The following is a 16423-nucleotide window of genomic DNA, read 5'->3' as shown; positions in this document are numbered from 1 at the left end:
TAGTTTCCCAGCCTAGCCAAATTCTGCCTTGCTACAGGCCAAAGCAGTTTCTTTATTCATTAATCAATAAAAGCAGCACATAGACAGAAGGACCTCCCATACCATTAAAATAAAAAAGAAGAGGCTGGGCAGAGGAGCCCAGGACTCAGAGGTAGAGGCAGGCAGAGTTCAAGGTCAGCCTGGGAGTTCCAGGCCAGCCAGGAATACATGTTAAATACCTGTCTCAAAAAGAGACAGAGGGTTCTGGAGAGATAACTCAGCAGTTAAGAACATTAGCTCCATTCCCAGCACCCACATGGCTGTGCACTACGGTCTGTAACTCCCGTTCCAGAGGGATCCAACATTCTCTTCTGACCTCTGCAAGTGAGGCAATACACCCATACAGATAAAATAATAGTTTTTAAAAGAAGCAAGCTGTATGTATGTGACATGCTTAGCCCCACACCTAATTAGTAAACACCTCGTTTTTATCATCTAAATAAAAGCAGAAGTAGTTTTGTTCCTCCCAAGTCATACAACAGGCGTGGGAGATGCACTGTGGAAGATTTTGTCTATTTGTTTTCTGTTTTATTAATTAGCAATATTATCACTGTTATTATTTTGAGACAAGGCCTTACTCCATAACCCAGGCTAATCTGGATTTCACTTAGAGCTACACTGGCCTTGAATTTGAGGCAATCCTTCCTCAGCTCTCAAGTGCTTGGCCTAAGGCATCATGCCAAGCAATTTTATCTATCTATCTATCTATCCAGCTATTAATGCATTGGTTTTTTTCAAGACAGGGTTTCTCTGTCTAACAGCTCTCTGGCTGTCCTGGAACTCACTCTATAGACCAGACTGGCCTCAAACTCAACGATCCACCTGCCTCTGCTGGGATTAAAGGCATGCACCACCACTGTCTGGCTACCAAGTAAAGTTTTCTTAAAGACAGGATCTCAAGTAGCCAAGGCTGGCCTCTATTTTGACTTGTTCCTGAGAATGACCTTGAATTCCTGGTCTTTCTGCCTCTGCCTCCTGAGGGCTGTGATTATAAGTGTGCGCCACCATGCCCAGCAAAAGAGCTCATTTAAAATAAAGTCCTGACTTGGCATGGTGGCACATCAATGACTTTCATCTCAGCACTCAGAAGACAAAGACAGACAGATCTTTGTGAGTTCAAGGCCAGCCTGTTCTACATAGTGAGTTCCAGGCCAGCCCGGGCTACATAGTGAAACCCTGTCTAAATCAATAAAAATATTTAGAAAACAAGTCCTGCCAGATGGACATAGTAGTTCACATGTGGAATCTCAACACTTAGGGAGTAGAAGCAGGAGGAACAAAAGTTCAAAGCTAGCATGGGTACAGAAGACCCTATCTTAAAATAAACAAATGAATAAATATTGTTTTTCAGTTTGCTACTGTTAAAGCCCATATCCACCCCACCCCACTTCACGCCCCACCCCCAAATAAGTAAACTAACAGCCAATTCTCAGCATGGAAGTGGGTGCCTATTGTGGGTGGCATCATTCCCTAGGTAGGAGATCCTGAACTATACAGGACAGGAGAAAGTCAGATGAGAGCAAGTTCATGTGATATGACTGATTAGCTGTTTGAGTTCCTGCCTTGAATTTTGTTCAGTGATGGGTGGTAACTTGGAATATAAACCAAAATAGTCAGGCATGATGGTGCATGCCCTTAATCCCAGCACTTAGAAAGCAGAAGCAGATGGATCTCTGTGAGTTCAGGGCCAGCCTGATCTACATAGTGAGCTACAGGACAGCCAGAGCTACATAGTGAGACCCTGTCTCAAAAAAAAAAAAATTAAAAATAAGCAAATTTATAAATCAAAATAACTCATCCCCCCCCCCAATTGTTTAACATCAGGATGTCTTACCACAGCCACATAAATGAAGCTAGAACAAAACCTCCTCCTTCACCACTGCTCCCAACAGCACCTGAGCCCAGCACACCTCTAAACACCGGTTCCCGCCAGTATTCATCTCCAGTCGAGTTTAAGACTCTGCACACGATGGCGCTGGCTTCCTTTCTACAGCCCATTTGCCCTCCTTTGCTTAAGCTTCATTGATTTCCTGCTTCTCCTCAACAGCGAGAGCTGTATCCAATTCTTCCCTGCTGGCGTGGTTCATTTTATTTCCACTAGGTGGCACTACTCACCTTGAAGTGCAGCCAAGGTTCCCGAGGGTTCCAGACCTGCCTCGGAAGGGCAACCGAGATATTAAACCTGTCTAGACGTCTCTTTGCACAGGACTCTAACGTTTTAGCATCTGGCAGAGGTGAAGCAGGGCACATCTAGTGTCCTGGAGAAAGAAGTGCAGGTTTGTTTTCTTAGTTCACGGATATGGGTATTTTACTAGCATGTACATCTATGCATCACATGTGTGCCTGGTGGAAATCAAAAAGAAGTCATTGGATCCCTGGGACTGGAGTCACAGTGAACTGCTATGTGGGTGCTGGGAATTGAACCAGGGTCTTCTGGAGGAGTAGCCGGTGCTCTTAACTGCTAAGCTGCTAAGCCGGCTCTCTACTCTAATTTCTGTGTTTTTGACATTCTGGGCAAGATGATTCTCTGCTCCTGTGCTCTCTCTCTCTCTCTCTCTCTCTCTCTCTCTCTCTCTCTCTCTGTGTGTGTGTGTGTGTGTGTGTGTGTGTGTGTGCGTGTGTGTTGGGGGTGTCCTATAACTGGAGGGTATTTAGCTGCATCTCTGCCCTCTCCCCACACAGCGTCAGAAACAACCCTTGGCCCTGCAGGTCTCTTGCGACTGCATTAACACCATAACTGGCAGCAGGTAAACTGGGAACCGTTATTCCTCACAGTTCAAAACGGCTGCTGAGTAGCTAGAGTTTGTCTTTTTCCACCTCCTCTTTTTCCACAAGGTCAAGGTGATTATCTAGCTAAGAAATGTTTGAGAGGGTCAGCCCCTTGACCCCACTCCAAGTCCTATGTGATACACCTGGCCTGCAATTTGCCCCTCAGAAAGTTGGAGCTTGGTGTAAAAACTTTGGCCATGGGAGGAAGCTGTAGGTGAGAAGAGCACTTGCTTGGTGTGTGTGAGGTTTTGGGTTTAATATTCAGCACCATTTAAAAATCTATGTCTATTTACTATATATCACCATTTAAATAAATATTTATATGCATTTCTAGTCACCCCCATACAACCACACACATGGGTGAAAAATCTCAGCACTCTCAAGAGAGAAGGAGAAAGCCATTCTCAACCACGCCCTGCAGTGCTGCCTCCAAGTCTAATGAGGGCCTGCTCAACACCCTCTCCCTTTCTTTTCTGCTCGTTGTAGCCCTGCTCAGGAGAATTTTTCCCACTCAAATTCCATCTTCTGATCTTCTGATTTTGCTAAAGCACCCCGCGGGCCTCCCCAGATTCCAGACTCGTGCTAACACTGTGAGGACAGGCCCTTCTCTTCTGCCTGGGAAGTATGGGTGCACCTATCTCTGAGATCCCTCCAGCTCAGATGAGGTAGACTCGGTAGTTCTGCTGACCTGGAGGGCTGTGACGATCTGTTCTGAAAACCCGACCCGGCTGGTGCCTCATTCCTGCATTCTGGTACTCGGGAGGCTGAGGCAAGAGGATTGCTATGAGTTTCCGGCCAGCCTGGGCTACAGCGTGATACCTGGTCTCAAAAACAAAACCAAAGCTGGATACATGGCTCAGCACTTAGGAGTACTTGCAGCACTTTCAGAGGACGAGAGTCCGGCTCCCAGCACCCATGTCTGATGTCCAGCTGCCTGTAACCCCAACACCCTCTTTTGACCTCCATGGGTGCCTGCATGCCTGTACAGGCACACATAAATAAACAATATACAAAACAAAACCCAACAACAACAAAAGGTCTGACTGGTAGCCATGATGTTCAAGATGGCACTGTCCTTGGCAAGGCAGCCAACCAACTGGCCTCTGGCTGGTCAGCTCTTCCACTAAATGAGAAGCTAGTTTGGGACCTACCTCCCAGGCAAGGCCTGCGAGCATTCGTACCACCTGACATCTACTGAAGGAAAGGCAGAACTCGAGAGGGAATGGTGGCTATGTGGTGCTTCTGCCAACCTGAGGGGGCTGTGGGTGGAGCAGGAGTTCCCGAAGAGACACCTAACCGTCTGCCCAGGGACCTGAGAATAGGGAAGGGTTGATTCACCCGCGATCACAACACCAGCTCGGCAGTTCACATCACCTGGCTCAATGCTAGTCAATCCTTTTTATTTTGATTAAATCTGTGACCTGGGCAAGGTAGGAAATAGATACTAGGCTTTTCCAGATGAAATGCTCTCTTCTCGGCTAAGGGTGACCTCTGGGAACGCCGTGAAGGAAGCAACCACTGAGGTCTGGACACAAGGTGAGTTTTAGCTGGGGGAGAACAAACTAGTAGGGTTTTCATGTCTGAGTTCAGTGCCAGCTCACACTGTTGTGTTAATAAACTCTTCCCTGGGGATTCTTGTCTCCCTACTCCTCCTAAACATGGAGGCTCGGGCAGAGAAGATGCCAGAAACAAACGAGGTGGAGAGCTGTACATCATAAGCTCAGAAGGACACACAGAAGTCCCAGCCTCAGAGTTAGCCTGATGTCTTGTGTGTCCTGGGCTCACAGTGGACATGAAGAGCTACACTGGCATTCACTCACAGATTCATCTTCTTTTCTCAGAGATCGGGATATCTAGGACTGGGAACCAAAACTGTAAACTTAAAACATTATAGGGGCCAGTTATAGCAGTGACACACACCTTTAATCCCAGCACTCAGGAGGCAGAGGCAGGCGGATCTCTGTGAGTTCTAGGACAGCCTGATCTACAAATCAAGTTCCAGGACAGTCAAAGCTATTACGCAGAGAAACCCTGTCTTGAAAAAAAGGAAAAAAGAAGAAGGAGAAGGAAAAGAAGAAAAAGAAGAGGAGGAGGAGGAGGAGGAGGAGAAGGAGGAGGAGGAGGAGGAGGAGGAGGAGAAGAAGAAGAAGAAGAAGAAGAAGAAGAAGAAGAAGAAGAAGAAGAAGAAGAAGAAGAAGAAAAGAATCCCTAGTTCTAGCCAAAAATTTGAGTAAATTTATTTTTCCATATATGTAATCTTTTTCTCTGAATGCAGGACAGCATTTAAACTCATAGCCAACTTTTTGTTTTGTTTTGTTTTGTTTTTCAAGACATGGTTTCTCTTTATAACAGCCTTGGCTATCTTGGAAATCTCTTTGTAGACCAGGCTGGCCTTAAAACTCACAGAGATCTGCCTGCCTCTGCCTCCTAAATGTTGGGATTAAAGGCCTGCCCAACCATGTCTGGCTTCTTTCCCCCCCCCCAAGAATTCTGCTAATACCCTGTTGAGAGAGACAGAGTCAAGGATGGGTCTGGTCATGAGAAGGACAGGCCAGAGGAGGTGACCTCCTCAGGTGGAAAGGAGCAGGTGCCCATGGAAGACTGAAAAGGGCTCTCCTGGGTGTTTCCACAAGCTCTGAGTGCCCCGGTGATGTGTTCTCCAGATGGATGGAGTCATCATCAAGAGTGTGTCAAAATGAGACACTGACTTTCCCCGCCCCTTGACAGGTTCCTCTTTTGTCCTTCTTTATCGGATGGATCCGTGTTTCTTCTCTCCACATCAGCTTTCCAGATGTCTTGTCCATCACTGACTCTGTGTATACGTCTCACCTATGCTGTGACAGACAAGAGAGTCAGTACAGAGAAGGAAAGATTCTGCCAAGAACCCAAATGAAACCAGTCCAGTACACCAGGCCTGGCGCATAGAGGAAAGCAGATCTGAGTGCCCCAAGTCGCTGCACTGTCTGCACCTTCCACCAGGGGGAACCATAGGCAAGACATGGATTGGATGCTGCTCGAGAAATCTTGAAAAGTAGGTGGAGCTGGCAGAACCATTCTTCCAAGCAACGTGGTGAGACAGAAAGGACTTGGGTTCAGTCGACAGGACCAGGCCCTGTGCTCCTCAGTGAGACACATATGACATGACAGGGAACAGTGCTGGGAACAGAGAGGTGCTCAGGAAAATTTAGCATCCAGAAGGATTCTTGCTAGAAATGAGAAAATGTGAGGGTGATGTCCAGAGGTTTGTTCTTTGGGTGAGATCTGCACTCTCAGCGGAACTAACCTGTTCAGGAACCTGGAGGTCTCCCTCTCAGCTCCCTGGCTGGTGGCTGACAGCTGAAGCATGTGAACTTTTGGCTGGTTACCACTCTGGTAGAAGGCTCTGATGGGAGAAAAGAAAAACTGCCCGATTCTCTCTCTGGAGTCTGACACACCCTGTATTCACGGGGAGAGGAGAAAAGCAGAGAAAACAAAAGTGAGAGAGAAAGAGACAGAGAAAACCTTTCTTTCCTTGTTTACTTTATGTATGAATGTAAGTGCTCTATCTGCTTAAACACCTTTATGCCAGAATAGGGTATCGGATCTCACTAGAGAAGGTTGTGAGCTACCGCGTGGTAGCTGGGACTTGAACTCAGGACCCCTGGAAGAGCAGACAGTGCTCTTAACCACTGAGCCATCTCTGCAGCCTATATGCTTTCACACCCACTGTTCACCAGGCCCTGGTTGGGGAAAGCAGAGACATGAGGATCACGGGGGCTTGTTGGTTGCTACCCTAGCCAAAAACAAAGACAAAATGCAAGCTCCGGGTTCAAAGAGAGACCCTGCCTCAAAGGGACGATGTGGAGAGTTATGGAGGATGGAGGGGCACCTGACAGCACACCTTCCTCCAGCCTTTGGAGGACCCACACACATACCACACCTTCCTCCTGATCTCTCTCTCTCATACACACACATACACACATACACACACACACACACACACACAGAGAGAGAGAGAGAGAGAGAGAGAGAGAGAGAGAGAGAGAGAGAGAATAACAGAAGACCCGAGAGACTTCTCCTCTCATTGGGTCAGACACAGTAGCGATCCTTTCCCCTATTACCTGACTTCCTCCTCACCAACACAGTGAAGTGGCTACAACTGGTTCTATCTCCACTTTACCCATGAAGATACAGGTCTCAGAGGCCAAGTAACCTCTTCTGGAACTGGATCTGGCTATCTACTCCCAAGCCTATGCTCTTCAACAGAACCCTGAAGGAAGAGGAGGGAAAGGAAGTGACAGATGTTCTGCAGTGGTCCAAGGCTATGCCATCTGGAGAAAGCAGAATCAAAGGCTCACAAGAGGTCAGCTCTGTCCCCTTGTCTCGTCCTCACCTTTCCCAGTTTGAGCCAGATCATAGCCAGCCCTCCACACCTGTGCCTCCACATCTGGGGAGTCTAAAGTCTGAGATGCAGCCGATGGTTGGTGGAAAATATTCTGAGATATACATACAACTGAAAATATACACCTGTGTGTGTGCTGGGGGTCCCTGGGAGATTTATGTATTTTAGGCTGACATTGAACTCATGATCCTCCTGCCTCAGTCTCCCGAGAGCTGGGATGAGAAATGGGCAGCGCCATGTTGTAAGCGGAGACCGCGCATTGGTTTCCCGGCTGCCCAGGCCCAAATAATCATACAAAACTATATATTAACTACAACACCACTTGGCCAATGGTTCAGACGTATTTCTGACTAGCTCTTACATTTTAAACGAACATCTATCTATTCATCTATGTATCACCACGAGGCCGTGGCCTACCGGTAAGGTTCCTGTGTCTGTCTCTCTGACTCGATCTTCTTTCTTCTAAATCTCCGTTCAGATTTCCTGCCTGGCTATATTCTGTCCTGCCATAGGCCAAAGCAGCTTCTTTATTAACCAATGGTAATAAAACATATTCACAGCATATAGAGGGGAATCCCACATCACCATGCAAGGCATGTATAGTCTTTTTCCTTGTTCTCATCCCCTTTAGAATCTAAAGTCAGGTATGCCAGTACGCACCTGTAATCCCAGCGCTGGGGAGGGAGTGTCAGGAGGTCAGGAGTTAAAAATGCTTGGCTACTTAGAAAATTAGAGGCCAGACTAGAATATAAGATATAGTATTAAAACAAACAAAATCAAATAAAAAACAAATAACAACAACAAAAAGCAAGGGCTAGAGAGATGGCGGTTAAGAGCACTTGCTGCTCTACAGAGGATTCCCGTCAATTTCCAGCACATACATAGTGACTCACGGCCCAACCATCTGTAACTCCAGTTCCAGCATCCTGATCTGAAGCCCTCTTCTCACGTCTGCTGCCACCAGGCACACACGTGGTGCACAGACACACACAGGCAAAACACCCATACACAGAAAATTTTCAGACAGAAAAAAAGCCACAACAATAGAGTCTAACAGCTATTGAAAATAGTTCAATATAGCCAGGAGGTAGTGGCACATGTCTTTAATCCCAGCACATGGGAGGCAGAGGCAGGCAGATCTCTGTGAGTCTGAGGCCAGCCTGGTCTGCATAGAAAGTTCCAGGACAGTCAGGGCTACACACAGAGAAATCTTGTGTCAAAAAGCAAAGGAAAGAAAGAAAGAAGGAAAGAAAGAAAGAAAATAGTTCAATATATATGTAATTATTTATAATTGCATAGTACATTGGATTATATAGAAGTAAGTAATAATAATCTAGAGTTAAAGAGTATGGAAGAATTCATGTCATATATATATGCAGATTTGAAACCATTTTACTTGAAAATTCAAACATTATGGTATCCAGGGAGTTGCTGAAGCCATACTCCTTCAGATACAGAAAGCTGACTTTATACCTACCTCGGGTCTCATTTTGCAACCCAGAGAGAAGCTGAGGACAGACAGGGAGAGTAAGGTATGTGTGCTTTGGAGCAGCCTGGCACTGGGTATCCACCGTGTGCATGCGTGCGTGCGTGCGTGCGTGCGTATAAGGCGGGGCGGGGGCAACTTTAAGCTACTGGGGCTAGGAACTCACCAGGGTTTAGATGGGACCAAAAGTATCCTCAGCTGGGAAAACTGGACACCAACGAAGAAAGTGGGGAGAGGACAGTGAGTCGATCTGAGTCATGGTGAGCCACAGGATGACCCAACAAGGGGAGCAGCAGAAGTGGTGGGGCTGGGGTGGGAAGGCATTCATCAAAATCTGACCCAGGGGCCGGGCGGTGGTGGCGCACGCCTTTAATCCCAGCACTCGGGAGGCAGAGGCAGGCGGATCTCTGTGAGTTCAAGGCCAGCCTGGTCTACAAGAGCTAGTTCCAGGACAGGCACCAAAAACTACAGAGAAACCCTGTCTCAAAAAATCAAAAAAAAAAAAAAAAAATCTGACCCAGGGGGCAGAAGCAAGGGTATTTTCCTAAGACAAGTTAGTGCCCAGAATTCCATGATAAAATGGTGGCCTAGGAGTTGCCAAAGGACAGACTCCTCAGTCCAAGCTTCGTGATGTCCACCTAAGATGTAACTAGCCATCTCAAAGCCGCACACTCAAAAGCTCCTAGGCTCTTTTGTGCTTTGGGCTGGGGGAGCAGCCAGCTGGGCTCTTGGCTCAGTTCCCATTGAACTTTGCCAGTTTGCTGCTGCGGGATCAGGATACCCTGTGGTCCTGGGAGTAATTAACCCTCGAGCAGCCAAGCCTTTGATCTTTATTTAGAGAGCGAGGGCTTAGAAGGATGCAAACAAAGCAATAATTTGAATACTAACACTTTAAAAAACAAACAAATGCTTGAACTTGGCAAAGGTCTATTCTGAAAGTCTACAGCGCTTCATTGAGATGGGTGTGGCATGAAGAATTTACAAAGGCCTCAAAGATCTTACGCAATGAGCAAACCCCTCAGCCATGAAGGAGATGCAGCTTCTTTCCCTGTGACTCTAAGTAAATCCCAGTTGCCTGGTATCTGAAGTCTGCACTCCCCCCGTCCCCTCCCACTGGTGTCCAACTGTCTATTCCTACCCCAGGGTCTGTTCCCCACCCTTGCACAAGGATCTCAGTCTCCGGGGAAGTTGGGATTACAGGCATGGCAGGCAAGGGGCCTTCCTCTTAAGATGCAGCACTATTTTTCTTCCAAGTACCCACTTTGTGAAGTTGTAAGAAGTCCAGGTCTGTGCTGACACCTCTCCCCACACACAACCCAAGCATGAAGCCACTAGGCCATCTCCAGAAACATAGGTCAACTCTTTTGGAGGTCTCTAAACTATAAACAAGAATGACATTTCCAGTGTAGAGACTGGCTGGCACCTACCCCCCCCCCCCCAGGACAGACAAACTGTCACTGTCAGGCTGAGGAATTATTGTTTGGCATTCCTCTACTTGGGTCCCATTGCCTTCAGCATAATATTCAAATTTTGCCCAAACCTCTTGAAACTCTTCAGTCTACCCATCTTACCTTATTCCCTTACTTAAAGGTTCTCCAGATACCATGAGGGAGCTCCCCTCTTCCCAGACTGACTTTTTCTCTCTTTCTCCACTTTTTACAATTGATTCAGCTTCCCAGGCCATCAGAGCTCCAGAGGACTTCATTGAATGCCCCAGCCTGTGTTCCTGACTCCCTTGAAGCCTACGACATTTTCAAGTGGGCTTCTATTTAGCGATCCTACCATCCTAAAACATCCTGCAAGTGTGCTTTGATCTTGCCCTGGGTAAGAAGGACCAGTGGGCAGTAAAAAGTCACTTCTCTGATAGTTTTTCCTGACCAGCCTGCCTTCTGGTGACCTTAGATCCCTTTCTGTACCCTTCTGATGGGAGATGGACCCGTGGGTCCTTATGGCCCGCTCCTACAGCAACTGTGAGTTGCTTGGGGGTAAATATGGACTCGTGTGGGTCCTAATAGTCTGTCTCATGACTGTGAGTTGCTTGTGGGCGAACGTGGGTTGGTGGGTCTCGAAGACCTGTCTCATGACTGTCAGTTGCTTGAGGGCAAATGTGGAACCCAATTTTGCCTGAGGTGTCCAGCAGTTTAGCTCCTTGCTAACTGACCAGAAACAAAGCTAGGGCCGGGAGCGTGGTTACGGTGTTGTCTGGTGTTCGGCCTCCGGCTAAGCGCGCTTCAAGAATGGACCCCGGCCGGGGTAGAAGAGAACCCATGCGGCGATCTTCAGCACAGAAAAGGTTAAGCCACCATCTCCCCCCACCCCCGAAAGGCTAGGGGGCGAGTGCGGCAGAAGGTCCTGTTTACCGTGGCTCCCTCTCGGCGGCGGGCCCTGGGAGAGTGGTTGCTGTGGCAACCGGCCGGGCGCCCGCCAGCTGCGGATTAGCTCACTGGAGCCGCGGGATGGGTCGGGAGGAGGGGGCGCGCGTCGCGGCAGACGGACGCGGCGCAGCCCGAGGCAGAGGAAGGGGGCGCGCGCGTGGGCGGAGGGAGGGGACGCAGCGCGTCTCCGAGGTCGGAGGCGGCGGGGATCGGACGGGAGCGCGCGCGGCGGGGACCCGAGGGGCTCGCGGCGGCCGGGGGAGGCCGCGCGGACAAAGGCGCGGAGGGCTGCGGGCCATGGCGCCCCAGGCCCCCGCCGCCGCCGCCACGGGCGTCCGCGACTTGCGCCCCGGAACCCGCGGAGCCGCCGCCTGCGGGGAGGTAGGACCGGGCGCCGGAGTGCGGGGCGAGCTCGGGGGAAAGCCGGGGGGGGGGGGGGGTGGAGGGCGGCGAGGAAAGTGTGCTGGGGCGAGCCGGGGCTCCCCGTAGGCGGCGCTGGGAACTTTTCAGCCCGACCCTAGGGACGCGCGCGGAGAGCCATCCAGATCTCTTCCCCGGGCCGGGCTGACTTCGAGGCCGAAGAAAGTTGCAGCCACTGGGTAGAGCCCGGCCCTGCGCTGTGCCGGAGCTCCGGGACGCCTGAGAGTGAGTGCGCGTGTGTAAGAGGGTGGGGAAGTCCAGACGGCTGGAGTCAGGATTTGCAGTGTTGGAAAGTGGGGAGCCTTGGGGTTTACTTCCCACTCTCCCGTCAAGGATGGAGTTGGGAGCCGATGGAGCCCAGGGTAAGTCTCTTTTAACAACACAGAATATAATCTTGTGTAAGAGGGGCAGCGAGATATGGAGGAGTCAGACCACTGAGACAGAGGGAGCCCAACGCCTGGAATCCGTAGGGATGAGCAGGGACAGGAAGCTGAGGGGCGGGGGGGTTGCCCTCCTTGGCCCTGGATTGTAACTAGGAAAGTGCGGGATCCCTGATTTAACCAGTCTGCTGAGGAAGAAGCAGGCTGACTTCTGGCCCACTGCTCTGATGGCTTTGGGTTTAATTCCAAAAATCCTGGCGTGCCCCGAGACTTCAACTCCCCAAATGACAGGTAATTGTGGGGTGTGGTAATAGTGTTCTGCACTTTACAATGATTTGTCATGAAACGCTTGCACCTGCGGTGGTGACTGGAGCCTTTCTCCTTCCATAGCAAACACCCGAAGAGTGGAATAGACTTGTTTAGGGAATGGCCCACAGAGGAGGAAGTGGAGCTTCTGAGAGGAAGCTGAGGGCAAACTGAAACAGACTGTAGTTGATTTGAGACAGGGTCTCAGAATGTGACCCAAGCTGGCGTCAAATTTATAATCCTCCCTCTTGCCTTCGCTCTCTAAGGGCAGGATTACTGGTCGGCGCAGTCAGGCTCAGTTCAGGGACTTTCTGTTGTTGTCCTCGTTGTTGTTTTGTTTCTTGAAACAGGGTCAGGGTCTCAGGTAGCTTAGACAGACCTTGAACGTGATTTTAAATTTAAATGTTTTGAGATTTGATTTATTTTTATGAGTGTTTGCCTGAATAGATGTCTGTGCACCATGTGTGTACAGTGTCCAAGGAGGCTGTGGCGCGGGTTCACAGGAGTAACTGACAGTTGTGAGCCTCCATGTGAGTGCTAGGCATCCAACCCCAGGTCCTCTGGAAGAACAGCCAGGGCTCTTAACTGACAAGCCATCTCCCAAGCCCCGGAGTTACAGGAGTGTGGCACACACCTGTTTGAGACACTGGGGATCAAACCTAGGGTTTCCTGCATGAGAGGTGAGCTCTCTACCTACTAAGCTATATCTCTGGCTCTGAGTCTTTTTTAAAATCGAAACAGTTTTTATTATATTTTTGCTTATTGTGTGTGTGCCATCAGGCGTGCATGTAGATCAGAAGAAAGTTTGTCGGAGTTCGTCCTGCCCTCTCCCCTCGTGTGCCCTCAGGATCGGCAGCACCTTTACCTGCCAAGCCATTTCGCTATTCCTCAGAGACTCTTTGTAGGTAGGGTAATGCAGACGCTGGCAGAGAGTCTTCCGTCTGGATGCTCATTCTGGAAGATTTGCACCCTGTCTGGACATAGCTTCACTCGTAAAATGCTCTGTATGGTAGTCGGTGGGGACACAGTGCTCAAGACAGCCTCTTCCTTCCTTCCAGAAAATACTATTCTAGTCTGGCCTGGATATTCCTGCTGCATGCCACAGAACTAGGAGAATCCAGAGGGTCCCAGGTTCAGAGGGGATGCTTGGGAGTCGCTTCTTCGCCAAGAAAGCTCGGGGAAGATTGGGGCAGAGAGAACAACATACAAAGAGAGAAAAGAGGCAGGTACAGGGGAGAATCTAGTGTGGCTGCAGCACGGAGTCAGAGCCTTCACACACACACACACACACACACACGCACACACATACCCACTCCCGTGTGTGTGCGTGTGTGTGCGTGTGTGTGTGTCTGTCTGTCTGTCTCACCAAGGCAGGCAAGGTAAAATATAGAATGAGGAGTTCCCCAAAATAGGAGTGCTGGACCCGTTTTGTGTCTTAGAAAGCTCACTCTACCCTTGATGCCAGGGAGACCTGGGCTCTGCATCCTGGTGGAGCGGCAGTGGTGAGGCGGGAGGGATGGGTGGCGTCGAGAGGTAGGCAAGGGTGCTGATTGTAGGCACTTACTTAAACTAAACCCGAACCCAGAGATGCTCAGCAGGAGGAAGCAAAAGAAAAGGGACGTTTTGAATGGCCTGAATGGAGCAGATTGCAGCACTTGGACAATGAACTTGGCTTCCAGTTTTCTGGCAGCTTAGGAACAAACAAAAATGCACTAGATTGCATAGTTTTGGATCGGGGACAACAGAAAGCATACAAATGAACTTTCAGAGCAGATTTTTTCCTGGAATTGAACTCAACTGGGAGTTCATCCGGAGAACTTCATGTAAAGACTAGGGAGTGATGGGGGGGAGGGGTAAAGTCTTCATCCTGTAAACAAAATGACAAGCATAGATAAGACCGGGGGGGGGGGGGGGGGTCCTTATCAGTGTTACAAGAGATGAGACGATAAGCCCCACAAGACTATCCTCCTGTTCCGTCTACCACAGGTCTGGAAGAACAGCTTGGGTTTTGGTGATGTCAGCTGGCGTGTGAACAGTCGTGGTACAGTGCCACCAGAGACAGGAGACACCTATAGGGACGGGACAGGGATGTCATAGGAAGTGACGTACTTCTGAATGTAGAAGATAGGGCAACCCGGTTACCCGGCCACAAACAGGAAGGTGGTGCATTAGTCTCCATCTGTCAGTGGCTTGGCAGAGATCCAGGTGTAGAGAAGGGGAACCAGGTAGACCCTAGTGTGCCAGAATCACCAGCGTCCTGAAATGCCATTCAGTGGCAAAATGGGCAGAAGCCTTGGGAGCAGCATTTCAGGTTCCTCTCCTGATTGACAAATCCCAGTTCCCTCTGCCCTTGGGCCTTGATACTGAGTCTGCACCTAAAGGGGTGGGTAGGATTCACCAGATCCGAACTCTCCTTGAGAGGTCTGGTGGATGGGGGATTGTTTGCACAGGAGAAGTTTCTGAAAGAGTGAGCTGGGTTTCTAGTCCCACACAGGTTTCTAGTGACCCTTCCCCCTGAGGTCTGCACAGGGTGGACAGCCTACAGAATCGGTGGCCACAGCCTTGCTAATGAGCTCTGTAGGCTTTGTGGCAGGTCTCACTTCACTATAGCTTACATTAGCACTGGGGAGGTGTGGGCTTCTGCTCTCCTGCCAAGTTTCTTTTCTCTATCTTCATTTATTTGCTTTAAATTTTTATATGCGGTGTTTGGCCTGCATGTGTGTTCGTGTACCCCGGCTGACATTTCACCCTCACCAAAACCCACACTGTTGCTCTAGACCTGAGGTAGTCATAGAGGCCAGCAGAAGATTGGAGCTCCTGAGACTAGACTTACAGGTGGTTGTGAGCTGCTACCTGGGTGCTGGGAATCAAACCTGGGTCCTCCGGAAGAGCAGTCAGTGCTCTTAATCCTTCTAACTGCTGCGTCATCTTTCCACCCCCTTTTCTTTCTTTTATTATATATTTTTTAAGATTTATTTTATTGTATGTATATGAGTGTTTTGCCTGTGTATATGTATGTACACTAGCTACATGCCCGGTGCTTATGGAGGTCAGAAGGCTTCAGATTTCCTGGGACAGGAGTAAGATGGTTGTGAGACACCAAGAAGATTCTGGGAACTGAACTAGGATCCTCTGTGAGAGTAACAAGTGCTCTTTACAGCTAGCCAGCTCTCCAGTGTCTTTCTTTTGAAGTTGTTGTTTTTTTAAACTGTGTGCGTGTGTGTGTGTGTGTGTGTGTGTGTGTGTGTGTGTGTATGGGTGCCCATTGAGTCCAGAAGAAGATATAGGATCCTCTGGAGCTGGAATGGCAGGTGATTGTGAGCTGTCTGACATGAAGGCTGGGAATGATACAAATCCTGTGTAAGCTCAGTACCTGCTCTTAATTCACCAGCCTCACCTCCCCACCCCCAAGTTTCTTTGTGAGACAGAATTTCACCATGTAGACTAGCCTTGCTCTTGTGATTCTTCCTCCTCAGCCTTCTGTATTCGTGATTTTTCTGTTGCTTTGATAAAACACCATGACCAAGGCAACTTTCAGAAGAAAGAGTTTATTTGGAACTAATGGTTCCGAAGGGTTAGAGCCCGCGATGGCAGCTGGAATAGCAGCTGAGGGCGGACATCTCAAACCCCAAATGAGACGCAGAGGAAGCTAACTCAAAATGATGGGAGACTTTTGAAACCTCAAAGCCCACCCGCAGGGATATAGTTACTCCAGTAAGGCCATACCTCCTAATCCTCCCCAAACAGCCGCCAGCTGGGAACTGAGTATTCCAATGCCCTGGGACTTCTGGGGACACAGCGTTGGAAATGGCTCAGTCTTTCAAGGCCGAACTACAGGTGCACACCATCATATCTGCCTCAAATCTCTTTCATTCTTTCTGGTTTTTCAAGACAGTGTTTCTCTGTGTAACAATCCTGGCTGTCCTGGAACTTGCTCTTGTAGACCAGGCTGGCCTTGAACCCACTGAGACCAACCTGCCTCTGTCTCCCAAGTGCTAGGATTAAAGGCATACACCACCACTACCTGGATCAAATTTCTTAATATTTTAGACTTGTATTTTAGAATGTATATTTAAATGCCAGAGGGGGACGTTTGGGGAGCGTTGTTTTGTGGTGTACAGTCAAATGCAGGGGTTTATACATACTAGGCAAGCACCTTACCACTGAACTACATCCCTCGGCCTAGGGAGAGAGATTTTTAAAATAACTGTTGTTCTCATTCACCTTCGTACCAAATAAGGCAAAACAATGTTTTTTTTTTTTTCTG

At 49.0% G+C, this 16423-nt stretch overlaps 1 protein-coding gene across 6 annotated transcripts in view; it reads left to right on the top strand.

Annotated features, from left to right (window-relative positions):
- Nucleotides 1-11259: 11259 nt before the first annotated feature.
- Nucleotides 11260-16423, top strand: part of Dennd2a (DENN domain containing 2A) — a 91866-nt gene continuing 86702 nt past the window's right edge. Inside the window, exon 1 of one of the 6 annotated variants that reach the window (XM_085683744.2) lies at nt 11260-11431. The gene's annotated coding sequence lies outside the window, so the exon portion shown is untranslated. Of the gene's footprint in view, nt 11432-11591; nt 11833-12103; nt 12142-16423 lie in introns of those variants that run through there. The other 5 variants (XM_085683745.2, XM_087901856.1, XM_087901859.1 and 2 more) reach the window with 5 other exon arrangements.

This window comes from Myodes glareolus, chromosome 25, assembly GCF_982192425.1.
Source record: "Myodes glareolus chromosome 25, mMyoGla1.1, whole genome shotgun sequence".
NCBI lineage: Eukaryota > Metazoa > Chordata > Mammalia > Rodentia > Cricetidae > Myodes > Myodes glareolus.
This window is presented reverse-complemented; position numbering and strand designations above follow the sequence as displayed.